Source organism: Protopterus annectens, chromosome 17.part0, assembly GCF_019279795.1.
Source record: "Protopterus annectens isolate FY-2018-M chromosome 17.part0, PAN1.0, whole genome shotgun sequence".
Classification (NCBI taxonomy): Eukaryota; Metazoa; Chordata; order Ceratodontiformes; family Protopteridae; genus Protopterus; species Protopterus annectens.
In genome coordinates this window covers 420,225,741-420,240,160 of record NC_056751.1, presented here as the reverse complement: position 1 = coordinate 420,240,160, position 14,420 = coordinate 420,225,741, and the positions used below count along the sequence as shown (strand labels likewise).

Here is a 14,420-nt window from a genome sequence, read left to right as displayed (position 1 = left end):
CTTTGGAGAAGTTTTTTATGGATGTTTCCTTACTGGGAGGTGGGGGTGGGATGTGGATGTTAAGGGTGATTAGCTTATGGTCAGACCTGACCAATGAGGGGGTGACCATAGGTGTGGAGCATCGATTTTCCATGTTGGTAATGACCAGGTCTAGGATATTGGAGCCCCAGGTGGGACTATGGATTAGTTAATCTTGGGCGTTGGAATTTATGAATTCCAAGAACTGTTGGGCAAAGGTGTTGGTACATGAGTAGTTTTCCCAGTTAATGGTAGGGTAGTTGAAATCACCCAGTATTAGGGTGTTTGGTTGTATCTTAATATTTTTCAATATGTTTAGAAAGGTGTAGTGAGAATCTTGGGGCAAGGTGGGGGATCTGTAGCAAGCTACAATTTGGATTGCAGTCTTACCTAGTGTTAGTTGCACCTGGAGAAGTTCAGATGCATTGTGTTGGGCAACTAGCCTGGTGGCGTGAATATCCTTGGTGAATATGGACACCCCTCCACCTTTAGTGTTTCGGTCCTGGTTTGGTGGCCGAAAAGTGTGGTAAGAGTTGTACTGAATCCCCTTTGAATGACACCAGAAGCTTAGCCAATTGTTGAAGTCAATCATTTTGTCCTTATATTGTGTTATCATGCTGGGCAAAGACAGGATGCTGCTCAGGGCTAGGATCATACCTGCCTGGGCCACATGATCTGAGAGCTCTTCCATGTCTTTTCATGTAGTCCAGGAAGGTATGTCTCAAGTCATTCACTCCAACATATACAATGACAGAGTCATATTTGTACTTGTTGTGGAGTGACTTGAGTGCATGTATTATTTGACGGATCCTGGCACCTGACAGGCAGCTGACTGTCATTTTCTCCTTGTTCAGCCTGGTGAGTGGGACATCAGTGTGCCTGACTATAGAGTCACCTATGACTAAAGTATTATGTATGTTGACTTGCCTTAGGGGCTGTTGCTGGGTGGCACACTGGTGTTGTGAGCTATGTGACACTTTGGTTGTGATTGGTGTTTGTTTGCATTTCAGCTTCGGAGGTCCTTGTTGCTTGGGCAGGTTACAGTTAAGTGCCTCCACATATGTGGATTTAATGTTGCTATGTGTGGGTGTTGGTGGTGTGATTTAGAAGGGCTATGTGTTGCTTGAGGTGTAGTGCGGGTGTTAACCTTCTCCTCTTGACTTTCTAGCACAATCTTGGGTGGAGAGAGCTTTGCTTCCCGTTTGTATATGTAAGTGCATTTCTCACAGGTTGTAGTGTTGGGTGGTAGGAGGAGAGGGTTGTCTGCGTACATGAGGCAGTTGCTGCATTGCCCCAGTATGCCCAGATTCACCAGGTGGACAGGAGAAATCATCGGAAGCTGACCCTTGGACATGCCTGGTTTGGTGCTAAGTACAGGAGCTGTTTTGCCTTGCCTTAGCAAGGTACTTTGCAATTATAGGCTGTTTAGTGCCTATGATTAATTTCTCCTTATTAACAAGGAGAGTTGAGTGCTTATATGAGTTTAAGGCTTCCTAGTGCTTCCAGCAGGTATTAGAGCAAGTGCTAGTCACAGGGATGCTTAAAGGTAAGATGAAAAAAAATGGTTTATCCTAAACACTGCAGTGTGCACTAGATAAGTTAGATGTGAAAGTAGGTAACTTAAGTTTTACCTGTCTAAAAAGTTAAGTGTTAGTGGAGAGTCACTATTTTTAAAACAGCAAGATAGATTGAAAAGGGGTTGTCACTTTTGTATTCTGGTACTGTGGAATACATTAGGATGGCCAATAAATTTAAATAGTAGAAGGGGAGTGATTTCACAAAATGATAATTTTGTACTTACTCACACAAGCCAGTGAAAGCAGAGAGGAAATGTGATATATGGTCAAATTAACATAAGAGGCAGGCAACTAGAAAGACAGTGGTATTTAAGAACACAACAGTAAGCAGGTGGGTGGGGAAAAAATTTCTGCCTGACTCACAAGAGACAGAGCTGTGGTCTCTTTTGAAGTTTTAATATGCAGTTAAAAGCAGAATACAAGTAAAACACAAGGTAAAGAAAACAAATCACAGTATTCAAAATATAAAAAGGCAATAAAGTAATATAAAATACAACAAATAAAAAGCAAACTAACCTTTCCTTCACAGCAAAGTGTAGAAGAGTCTGGTGAGCTTTTCTAGCCTGTGGTGGGTCTGTGATGTGTAGTATTGCAGGTTGTTACCTTCTCCTCTTGACTGTCTATTCCAGTCATGGCTGGAGAGAGCTTTGCCTCAAGTTTGGCTATGTAAATGCATCTCTTGCAGATTTTGGTGTCGTGGTAGGAGGAGAGGGTTGTCTGTGTACATGAGGCAGTTGTGACATTGCCTCAGGATGCCCAGATTCATCAGGTGGACAGGAGAATACACTGAGAACTGGCCTTTGGACATGCCTTAATGGGTTGAAGAACTTTTTCTAGTTTGTCTGAATGGGTTGAGGAACTTTTTCTTGTTAAGCTGGTGGGCGGGAGTAGTTTGACTGTTCCCTACAAGAAATGTGGGGGGTTGATTACTGTAGTTTATTAGTGCTTCTGTCATTTTTTGAGCAAGTGCGGGTCTGAAAGTGCTGATTTGAGTGCTAAAACTGAAAAAACTGGCTAGTACTAAGGGAAAAACTGAAGAACAGACTCTGTGCAGCTGGGAATAGTTTAACCGTAGCTAACCGCCACTGTGCTATGCGCAAAACCGTGCAAATGCGGTTTTTATATCAGAAAGATAAAAGAGGTAGAAATGAGCCTACAATGGCCAATAAAACTACAATTTCTGGGCTGAAACCACTCCTCCAAGGACAGGTAGGCTGTTCAAAGCTCCCCACTCTCACTGATGAACAGAGTAACTTCCTTCTATCCAAGTAAGGTATGGGCAACACAGAAGCTTAAACACAGTACAGGTATCAGCAAATATCTGAAAACCGGAATTTTCTAGCTTGGAAAGGTGGGAAATAGGAAGATTTTTTTTGTTTTTTTGTTTTTTCTTTCAAAAATATAACAGATACAACAGAAAAAAACACTTTTAAAGTATAGAAACGGCTATTGTACTTGAGTGTGAAGCCAAATACAATTAAATAATGCAATATAAGACAAAAATGACTTTTTTAAAGTGCAGGCACAAAATAAATACAAATGCAGTTGAAAACAAGCTTCTAGAGTACCAATAAATGCCAGAAACCGAGCGTTTAGGCGGAATTAACAATAAACAGCAAGAAAAAACAGAAAAAATATACTTAAACAATCCAAAGTCTCCCAATTCTCTCTCTGGTGCTAGGGACTCTGCAGGACACCTGGGCAGGATTTTGCTGAGCTGATACTCCATTAAAACATATTCCATTAAAACATACATATAATACAATAACATACAGGTCAGCGGCATTCACATTTAGAATGAAAATGACTTACAGAGTCTAGGCAGATTAAATTTGGAATTGCGTATGTTAGATTCCTTCTACATAGATTTAATAGCATACATAGGCAGTAGAAAGTAAATTGGCTTTTTCCATTTACAGTTTAAAGCAAATGGAGAATCAGAGGGGAAGTGATACACTTGTGGTCACATTCCTTAAGTTAATTATGTACAAAGCCATTCAGAATTAGAAATTTATTTTAATTGGTACATATACAAACAGAAATGTACAAAGTTTTTAATTATTCCAGACATACTGTAGCACATTGTGGCTGGTACGCATTAAGACGGTTTTGGGTTAAACAGCATAAGTGAGCAATAGCTAATTAATATCCGTAACATATCAAGATTCCTGACATTCCCTGAATCATAGTTAAGATTAAAACTCCTACTATAGCCTTACTGCCTTTTTTTGCTGATAAGCTGCTAGTTTTTTTTATTTCTGTTGTAGTGCTGACAAGCACATTGCACTGTAGATGAAACTATCTTTGTAGATATTCTATGTCATATGAAACATCACCAACTAAATATGCTTTGATTAATATCTCTGCTTCTCTGTGCAACACCTAAGATTAATGTAACCTTGTGTTTTACTGAACAAGTTGTACTAGTATTATGTTTGCACTGCTTATTTTTATTGGATTAGTTATTTAAATGACTTGCTCTCTACTTTTTACTAATTAATATCTACTGTCCCTGTTCTCATACCATTTATCCACATCTATCTCTAGACTTTCTCTATACGACCTTACTAACACTTTACTCCCCTGTAGAAAGCAATATTTCTGCCTCATCTCTATAGCACTTTCCCTGCATCTACTAGATTATCTAACACTTCTGTCTCTCTGTCTTACAGTTAACTGTCCTCGGGTGCTCCACCCCATCATCAAACCAAATGGGTTTTTCCCTCCTGCATAACTCAGGAGACTTCTATGAATTTTATCTGCTAGCCTGGCTTCACAGAAGGTTTTCTCGGAGAGAAATCCCAAAATCAGAACCTTACCAATGTATGTAGCTTAAGGCTAATTTACCTGAACAAATTATTCTTTTGTACCACCATTGTGTACTAGCCTGCCTTCCCGAGTGTGCATGTTAAGCAGCCTATCGCAGACCCTTGGCCACTTTCCCCCCCTGTAGTCCTAACTTAACCTCTTTTTGTATTATAGAATCTGCTCTTGCTAATCCCACAGGTTAATATCTCTTTCAACCACTAAGTGCAAATATCTACCACTATAACTCTACATAGCTGGACGACTTATATTATCCTAAGGATTTTACTTTTGGGTTTATTTTTTATTCCCATACTAAATACAGGTTGATTATATAACTACTCCTTCCCTCTATCCCTAACCGTGTTTAAATACAAACTTTATCTGTAACCCTGTTTAAATACAAACTCCCATCATCCCAAAGCCCAGACCAACAGTAGGCTTGTAACTTACACTGAATACTTATTTCCTTGCCTGTTGTTTTAACAGCAGTGGCTGATACTTTCTCAGCTGCATTCACCTCCTTTTACTCTTGCCCCGCTCCGTTCACCCTGCGGGCTCACTCTGCTCCCCTACCCTACCCCCAAATACCACCCACCTCCAGGGGTCCTACTCTTATACCATCTAACCACACCCCCTTTTACCTATCTCAACCCCTTCACCATTATTAATTAACTCCAATATCCTCATTTTACTTACCTATCACAATTTTCCTAACCACACCCTCCTCCAATTTCCTTCCACACTTAGCATACCTCCAAGCCTTTAACAAGAACCTAACAACATACTCTTCCAGATGTATAAGCTACACTCCCCAGCCCTCTTACAGAGGTTATTCATACTTACACTTCTACCACCTCTAAGTTTAGCTTACCTGCTAACCTCCTATGAACACCCAGTATATTCACACCTTCTCCACCCCAATAGGCTACCTCTTCTTCTCTACCTATTCTCATTTACCATGTTAACATAACCTGTACTCCCAGCTATCTACTATCAAAACACCATAGGATAACCCATATTACATATGACTCTACCAATCACAGAAAATCTCTAACACTATATAGTAAATTCCCAAATCCTAGATTTCAAACACTACTCCTCATCTTCTTAAAATATGGAGACATTCACCCAAACCCAGGCCCAATAACTGCTACTACCACTCAACGCCATAACCCCAACCCCCATACTATCCAGTCCCTTACCAAACCACCTAACTCACTCTTATTAGCTCACCTCAACATACGTAGCTTTAATAACAAAGTTGCACAACTCCATGCTCTCCTAGAATTCTACTCCTTTGATATTCTTTGTTTAACAGAAACTTGGTTAAAACCTGTAACTAAAGACAATGAATTCATATCACCCGGTTATAATATTTTGCGACTTGACTGTACAAACAGAAAGGGTGGTGGTATAGCAATCCTTTTTAAATTTGAGCTACAAATTACTACCTACAACTGTAAACCACCTCAAGACTCCAACACTGAAATTCTTATTACCAAGCTTCAACTTAACAAATTAAAATCCATTTATATTATCTGTCCCTATCTTCCACCTGGTAATAACATTACTACAATAGAGAATATTCTTTGTTGGCTATCTCTAAATTTACCCTAAGAAACCATAATCCTAGGTGATTTTAACACTGACTGGAAGTGTTGTAGCAGTACCCATCTTACAAGCCATATTAACCGTTTTGGTTTTTCACAAATCATTACCTTCCCTATCAGGATAAACAAGCCTAATAAGAAAGAAAGTACCTTAGATTGGATTCTCATAAATAACCATTCACAAACATATGAATCTGGAACCCTCCCTAATGATGTAAGTGACCACTCACTCACCTACATCATCAGGCTTAAAACCAATCTATCCAAAACAGAACAGTAGCCAGCAAAAAATGTTGATCCCGAAAGACACTTTCTTTTTAACGTAAAGTCAATTTAATAAAAGTTTTTCTCACGTTTTCGTCACTTTAAGTAAAGTGACTTCTTCAGACACACAGACAAACAGCAGTTACACAGTTTCTACAGCATTTAAACTATGTAGCATGAAATCATGTGACTGATAGCAGTGAATTAAAGGTGCAAAGGCACAGTAATTCTAACACTATTAAAGTAAGTCTTAAGACTTCCATACTACTTCAAATAAAAAGTGCAATCAGTATACAATATACAAAGATCGTATTAATATCATTACTAAAAAGTTAACACTGAAAATACACTATCGTGTAAGATTTCTTAATTTAAGCAAACATGAAATATTGCAGTCCTCATTCAAACCAGGAAAGCAGAAAGCATTAAGTGCTAACTGCTATTCTAGTTCTCGTACCTTTAATAGTACTGAATATGGGCCACCTCTAATGTCAGGAAGTACCTGGTCTATAGCTTGGAAAGTGAAACTATGTCCACCATTTAATGAAATATGTTTTGCTAAAGCATTTTCTGTTTTATTTTTGCTGATTGCATAAGAGTGTTAGTAAATTCTCTCACGAAGCTACCTGTCCATTTTCCCTATGTAGAAAGCCGGACATAGGTTGCAGGAAGCTAAATAAACAACACTCTTAGACTCACAGTTCAACTTATGGTTGATGTAAAATTTACATGTGTTCAGTGCTCTAAAGGAATTACCTGTTTTTATATATTTACACATCCTACATGCTCCACACATAAAGGTTCCAGTAAGTCTAGAAGTAGGTTTAGTGCTTTTAATTTCAAAAAAACTTTTTAAATTTGTGCCTCTTCTATAAACAATTCTGGGTGACTGACCAATTCTATCAATTAAGGAAGAGTCCTTGTAAAGGAAACTCCAGTTTTCATGGAAAATTAGTCTAAGTTGGTCACTATCTTTACTAAAGGTGGTTATAAAAGTATTGCATAAAGAGGTCTCCCTAGTTTGCTGAGTCAGTGAAGGTTTTATAAAGGTAACGAAGTCACTATTTGGTGACTGTGTAGTTCGAATAGCAACCTGACTAAAAGGTGACTCTACTAGGTTAATAGAACCATCAATGAAGGACACATCCCTACAATATGGAAGGTCTCCCATATTATCCCCCTTCATAAGGTAGGTAACTCTACTGAACTCTCCAATTACCGTCCCATTACCCTACTGTCTCCCTTAGCAAAGATCATGAAAAAATGCATCCATAGACAATTGCTAGACCACCTAATCCAAAATAACTTACTTTCCAACTCTCAACATGGTTTCAGACCTTCCCACAGCACTACTACTGCCCTCCTTTCCTTCACTGACTGTATCAACAAAAAACGTAACCTCAATATGCTTTCCTCTGCACTGTTTATAGATCTGTCTAAGTCGTTCGATATGGTAAATCACTAGATACTTATAAATATCCTCAAATCTCTGTCACTAGACACATTAGCTATAAAATGGTTCCAGTCCCATTTGGACAACAGGCCGTTCTTTGGCATAACACTCTATCAACCCACTCTATCAACCCATCTGCCCATTAACATAGGTGTCCCTCAAGGATCCATATTAGAACCTCTCCTATTTTCTTTATCAACAACTTTCACCTAGCAATCCCCCAAGCTACATGCATACAATACGCAGATGATTCCACACTTATATGCTCAGCCACATCCATATCTGAACTGCACTCCCTTACCCAAAATGTCTTTAACACAGTTGAACAATGGTTTACTCTACACTTCCTCCTTCTGAACCCCCAAAAAACTAAACTCCTCCTTTTCACCCCTACTTGTAAGTCCCCCTCAATAGACTTCACAGTAACATCCAATAACACTACTCCCATATCCCCAGACCCAACTACCAAACTACTAGGTATCACCATAGATAACAACCTTAACTTTGACACCCATATTAACAATACCCTAAAATCTGTTAAAAGAAAACTAGGCTCTCTCTACAGGATCAAACCCTTCCTCTTTCCTGCAGCTAGAATAACTATTGCTCACACCCATCTAATTTCTACTCTCCTCTATGCCTCACCCATATATACTAATCTCTTTAAAAACAACCTTAATAAAATGGAACACTCCTACAATAACATAGCCAGATTTGCTACAGGTAACCTTTTCAGAACCCACCACTGTATTAACCTAAAGCAACTAGGATTGCTTGAATTACAAAATCAGCTTAAATTCCACCAACTTACCACTGCCCACAAAACCCTCTACCATCCTGCCAATACACCTATACTATCGACCCTCATTATAGGTTCATAGGTTCATACTAGGCTATTTGCCCTAGGGCATTTAGAAGCCTAGCCAGAGTGTGTTTGGCTTTCACCACCCATTTTAAATTAATTTTGCTATGCCCTTTTTTGAGGTTAGTATACTGTGCCTCTGTCTAACAGTGACACAGAAGTGATACCCGGGGTAAACCTACGATCTCCCATCCACTCATCAAAATTCCTCTTGAAGAGAGTCAATGAGGGACTCTGCCTAACCTGGACTGGGATTTTATTCCAGAGTGAAGGGAGCCTCTGGGTTATGAATCTGTCCCTCCAGCATGTCCTATTTATTTCAGTGCTGAGGTTCAAGTCTCTCAAGCACGTAGCTTGTTAGGATTTGGATTTTCTAAGGTGCAGCATGTCCATTAATTCCGGGTTGGACATGGCTTTATACGTCAGGCACAGATCACCTCTGAGCAGGCGGTATGCCACTGAATAGAGCTGGAGTTTCTTTAACCGGGCAGCATATGGCATCTATTTGAGCCCTTTGATCCTCTTGGTGAGATACTTTTGGGGTCTTTCCAGTTGCTGCAGGTGCCTGGTAAGGTACATCCCAAAAGGGGCATTGTACTCAATTATGGGCCTGATGAGGGATGAGTAAATAGGCACGATGACCTCCCCTGATCTAGATGTGAATCCCTTCATGATTAGGTGGGCTATATAAAATGTTTTTCTAACCACTTTGGCCATGTGGTTGTCAAATGAGAGATTGCTATCAACTTGGGTCCCCAGGTCCCTAATTACTTCTTCTGTACTTAATGGATTACCACCTATGTGGTAATTTGTGGGCACTTTGTTTTTGCCAAAGGGGATGACTATACACTTTTTGGCATTTAGCTTGAAGCCATGGCTCTGGCACCAGTTGCCTGTTTCTATGAGGCCCTTTTGGAGGATGCTTGTGTCGGCTGGAGAGTCGATTATGGCGCCCAGTTTGCAGTCATCTGCGAACTTGGTCAGCCACAGTCCTTCCGTGTTGGCCTGTACCTCCAAGAAATATATACCGAACAAGAGAGGTCCCAGGACTGAGCCTTGTGGGATGCCACTTGTAACTGGTTTGGAGTCTGACATGGCTCCAGCAATTCTAACCATGTGGGTTCTGTCCTTGAGCCAGTTTGCAACCCATCTAGTGACATAGGGGTTTATATTTAAGCTGGTGAGCTTATCTATAATGCCCGAGTGGGGTATTGTATCGAAGGCTTTTGCGAGGTCTAGGTAGGCTGTGTGGTCCACCTTCCCCACGTCAATGGCCTTGGTGACTGTTTCAAAGAAATCGACCAGGTTTAAGAGGCAGGATCTGCCCTTAACAAAGCTGAACTGGGTAGGATCCAGTGTCTGTAGGTCCCCAATATCTTTATTTATGAGGTCCATGATGATCCTTTCCATAGCTTTGCAGACCAAGCTAGTCAGGCTTATGGGGCAATAGTTTCCAGGATCCGTTGAGGCACCACCTTTGTGGAGAGGGACCACTGTTGCTGTACACCACTCTTTGGGTACATATCCTGTAGTAAGGCTGAGATTGAACAGTAGTTTTATGTTTGGGTTTAGCTCTTCTTGGAGTTCATGTAGGACGCAGCCCGGGACACCGTCTGGTCCCGTTGATGCTGTGTTTTTTGCTTTGGAGAGGCGGCTCTTACCTGAGCATCTGAGATGTCAGGGGGGCAGCACTCTGCTGGGATAGATATTTGCCCTTTTGGTGGGGGGGGGGAGTTTGCGCTGAACCTGTTAGCTAGGATGTCGGCAATGTCTGTGGGTTCGGTGTATTTTTTGTCATTTTGGACTAATTCTGAGCATATTTGGGAATTCCCACCCAGGTTCCTAACATAAATAAAGAAAGCCTTGTGATTATCCTTAGTGTCCTGTGCAATTTTTCTCTCGAAGCTGGCCTTAGACGATTTTATGAGTGCCCGTAGTTTTTTGCTAATACTGATCAGAGATGCCTTCCCTTTTTGGGATTTTGCTCTATCATGTAGTAGCTTCCTCCTTCTATTGTATAGTTTGTTTATGGCTGGGGTCCACCAGACAGGATGTCTGCCTTTGGAGGATTGGGTCTTGGTTTTATTAGGGATTGCATGATCCATGCATTCCTGAAGGTGTTCATAGAATGCATTTATAAAGGATTCTGCGGTCTGGGCCGTTTTTTCCACAGGCCGCCGGGCTTTGAAGGATTCCACCTCGGTTTTGAGGAGTGTGAAATTTGCTTTAGAGAAGTTTTTCACTGTGGTTTTCTGGGCAGGGGGTGGGGTCGGGATGTGAATATCCAGTGAGATTAGTTTATGGTCTGATCTTACCAGTGAGGGATACACTTCTGGTCTGGAGCATAGAGTCCCCATGTTGGTGATGATCAGGTCCAGTATGTTTTCCCCTCTTGTGGGAGTGGTAACAAGTTGTTCCATAGCATTTGAGTTTATAAATTCTACGAACCTTTGGGCTAGGGTGTTGGAGCTAGAGTAATGCTCCCAGTCTATGTTTGGGTAGATGAAGTCACCCAATATAATGGTGTTTGGAGAGACCTTCATATTTTCCAGTGTTCTCAGCAAGGCCGAGTGGGGTTCCTGGGTTTGGGAGGGTGGTCTGTAGCAGGCTATAAACTGGAAGGCAGTTTTACCCACTGTTAGTTGCACATGGATAGTCTCTGATGCTTCGTGCTGTGCCACCAACCTGGAGGTGTGGGTATCTTTGACGAATATTGATACTCCCCCTCCTTTTGTGGTTCGGTCCAAGTTTTGGGGCCGAAAAGCATGGTATGAGGTATAACCTGGTAGTGCTGGGGTGCTCTCGGGAGCCTTGAACCAGATTTCTATTACTGCACAGATATCGATGTTCTCCATGCTAAGGAGAGTTTCGAGTGCGTGCATCTTGAGGTTTAGACTTCTGGCATTGAGTAGCATTACTCTTAGTTTCTTATCCCTTGTGATACCTATGGAGGTGGGTTTGTCTTTTGAGCCTTGCCTAAAAAAGGTACTATGGGGGTAGCAAGAGCCTTTGCCAATATCCGAGAGCCCAGGGGTGACAGGTGCAAGCCGTCCCTAGTGCCCCTACAACAATCTAAAGACCTTACGTTCATCACATAAACTTCTTGTAAATATTTGTAAATCAAACAACCGGGCTGGGGACTCTTTCTTCTCTAATTTTGTGGGAAAATCCTGGAACCTTCTTCCTAGCAAACTTTCCTCTCTTCCCTCTATTTCACTCTTTAAAAACAACCTGAAACTTTTCCTCAGAACACACAGGTTGTGCCCCTGTACTAAACCTGACTGATCTACTACTGCTCTTACTTGGACATGCCTACCCTCCTATTCTCAGTAGTCTTGTTCCTTTTCTTAGAAACAACTGACCTAGCCCTTCAAGATATTTTACTCACATCCTCAGAATTTATTAATGGAGACTACTTTTACTCTTATACTGCATATTACAGCTCCTACTTTTTCATTATCACAACTTGTTTACTAATACTTTATATAACTCAGCTGCTATCTTTTTACATGTTGTATTGCAACTAACTTTGTATTGTACTAACTCTATCTGTGTATTTTAGCACTTTGCTATAATCAAATGACCTCTGTGATTTTTCTCTGTTCTGTACCTGCAATGTTCATTGTACATATTAATTTTTTGTGTAAGTGATTGTATTTTGCTTCCTCGGAGCTTATCTCCCTGGGCCTCTACTGAAAATGGACATACATCCATTTAGACTAGCCTGGTCAACAAATGTAAAATAAATAAAATAAATAAATAGCTGCAGTCCTCAGAATTTCATTAAGACTGGTTTCGCACCTATGTCTCTAATGGACATAGGCAGCCTGTAAATGGTTCATCTCCCAGGCCACTGCTTGTAAATGTTTCATCTCCCAAATCACTGCTTACACTTATAAAGGGTACCAGAACTTGTCAGAGATTTGGGATGCATAGCTAGGATTACAAAGGCCCTTGTGGTTGTTTGCCTAGTAAAAATCCTCTGTGCATAAAACAACAAGCTTAACTTTTATGAAGGATAGGGCAATAACATGAGACAAATTCAGGACAGTAAAGTCATATGGGGGACAGTTAGCCACCACAGGGATCCATGGCGTACATGTCTACAACAGCGTTTCATTCATGCTGTCCTTGTGCAACTGCCTGAATTTCCCTGGTGGCAAAATGCCATGTAAAAGTTTTCTTTTCTTTCCTGTGCTATCGCCTCTATTGCAGTAAACCTTCTCTTTCCTCCTCATTCATTCTGGTACCTCCTCCTCTCATTCATGCAGTTCAGTTTACCAATTTGTCATTCATTGACTGGAATCTCTTGGACCTAATTGTCAAATTACTGTTTATCTGAACATTCATCTTGTCAAGACATTTATAGCTTTTTTCTTCTAGAGAAGAGTACCTCTGTGTTTAACTATATAACCATACAGATTTTAATAATGAGAAAAACAAACACTTCTTATAGTCATCTTTGAGGTTGTCTGGCATCCATACTTACAGTTATTTAGTGATCTGGCAAACCACAACATTAGATGAGATTTTCAGATGTGAAAGAATCTATTACTTTGGCAAAATATTATTGATCAACTCTAAATGTAGAAATTACAAATATATTCTTCTTATCCACCATGCAGTGATAGCTTTCAGTTGAAACAATTAACTTCAAGTAATTGATAATAACAACCAATGAACAACAATTCTGAAAACAGTGAACCGAGTTTCATGAATTAATGGAGAAGGTGCCAGAAAGAATGAATGAAAAAGAAGGAGACGGAGTTACTGGAATAGAGGAGGGAGACACTAGGGGAATTCAGGGAGTTGCACTAGGACAGGATAGGTGTACAAGCTGTTGTAGGCATATACACCATGGATCCCACTGGTGGCTAACTGTTCACCATACGACTTTACTGTCCCTGAATTTGCCTCGTGTTGTTGGAAGCCTATAACAGTCTCTTTTTTATTATATAAGGCTGCAGCAGTGCATTCTATAACTTAACCCATAAAGTACTTACTTAGTTATGCAAAAGTATTTTACTACTTGCAAAGTCCAGATGAAGTGCCAAGAGGAGCTGAACAAAAACACCCAAACTGTAGTTACTTATTTCAGTAGTCTTCCTTGAAGTAAGATAGTGCTAACATATTCACAGACTTTTCCTTCAGTGAAATTAGTTGCAGCAATGACGATATACTCACCTTTGTACTAACACCAGAAAAGGATGGCTTCTGAGATGCCAGACGATTAAAATGCAGTAATTTGATTATCCTCAGCCACTGGTCAAATTCATCTTCTTCTTCCTTGAGAAGTTGTAGGTGAAACACATAACCAGTCACAAGTTTCAATGTCAGGCAGTTTTTGTTTCTCCAGTTTAGTGACAATTTCACAAACTTAAGTGGAATAATTCTACAATATACAAACAAAATTAATTTAGTTAATTCACTGCCATATGATTTTCTGATATGCTGCTCCCACATCAGTATTTTGTTAATGGAAAATTTATAAATTTGGCTAGTTACTGCTAAAAATATTTGAATAAATACAGCTCTAATGGTTAAGATGTAAGGTAAATGTAACTATAGTTTGTAAGTAAGACTAATTAGTTTATATTGTTTTAGTGTTACAGAAATCAGAAACCAAACAAGATAGTATAGATTGGCCAGCTTACATTGTGCAATGGGAAGCCACTGTGATAGTATTTTTTAACGTCTTCTACCTAAAGGATGGGCATGTTTTCAGCAGGGCTCAAAATTCAGTGCAGAACTCTTTCCTCTGATAGCTATACCGTACTTTGTTATGTGTTTTTTAGCAACATTAAAAGACACCTCTGCATTACCTTCAC

The 14,420-nt window shown here is 40.1% G+C and overlaps 1 long non-coding RNA gene across 1 annotated transcript in view; it reads right to left on the bottom strand.

The window, feature by feature from the left end:
• Positions 1 to 13,971, bottom strand: part of LOC122791548 — a 55,542-nt gene extending 41,571 nt beyond the window's left edge. The window contains exon 1 of the long non-coding RNA XR_006363165.1: positions 13,777 to 13,971. This is a non-coding gene — a long non-coding RNA (uncharacterized LOC122791548). The remainder of the gene's footprint in view (positions 1 to 13,776) is intronic.
• Positions 13,972 to 14,420: the final 449 nt, after the last annotated feature.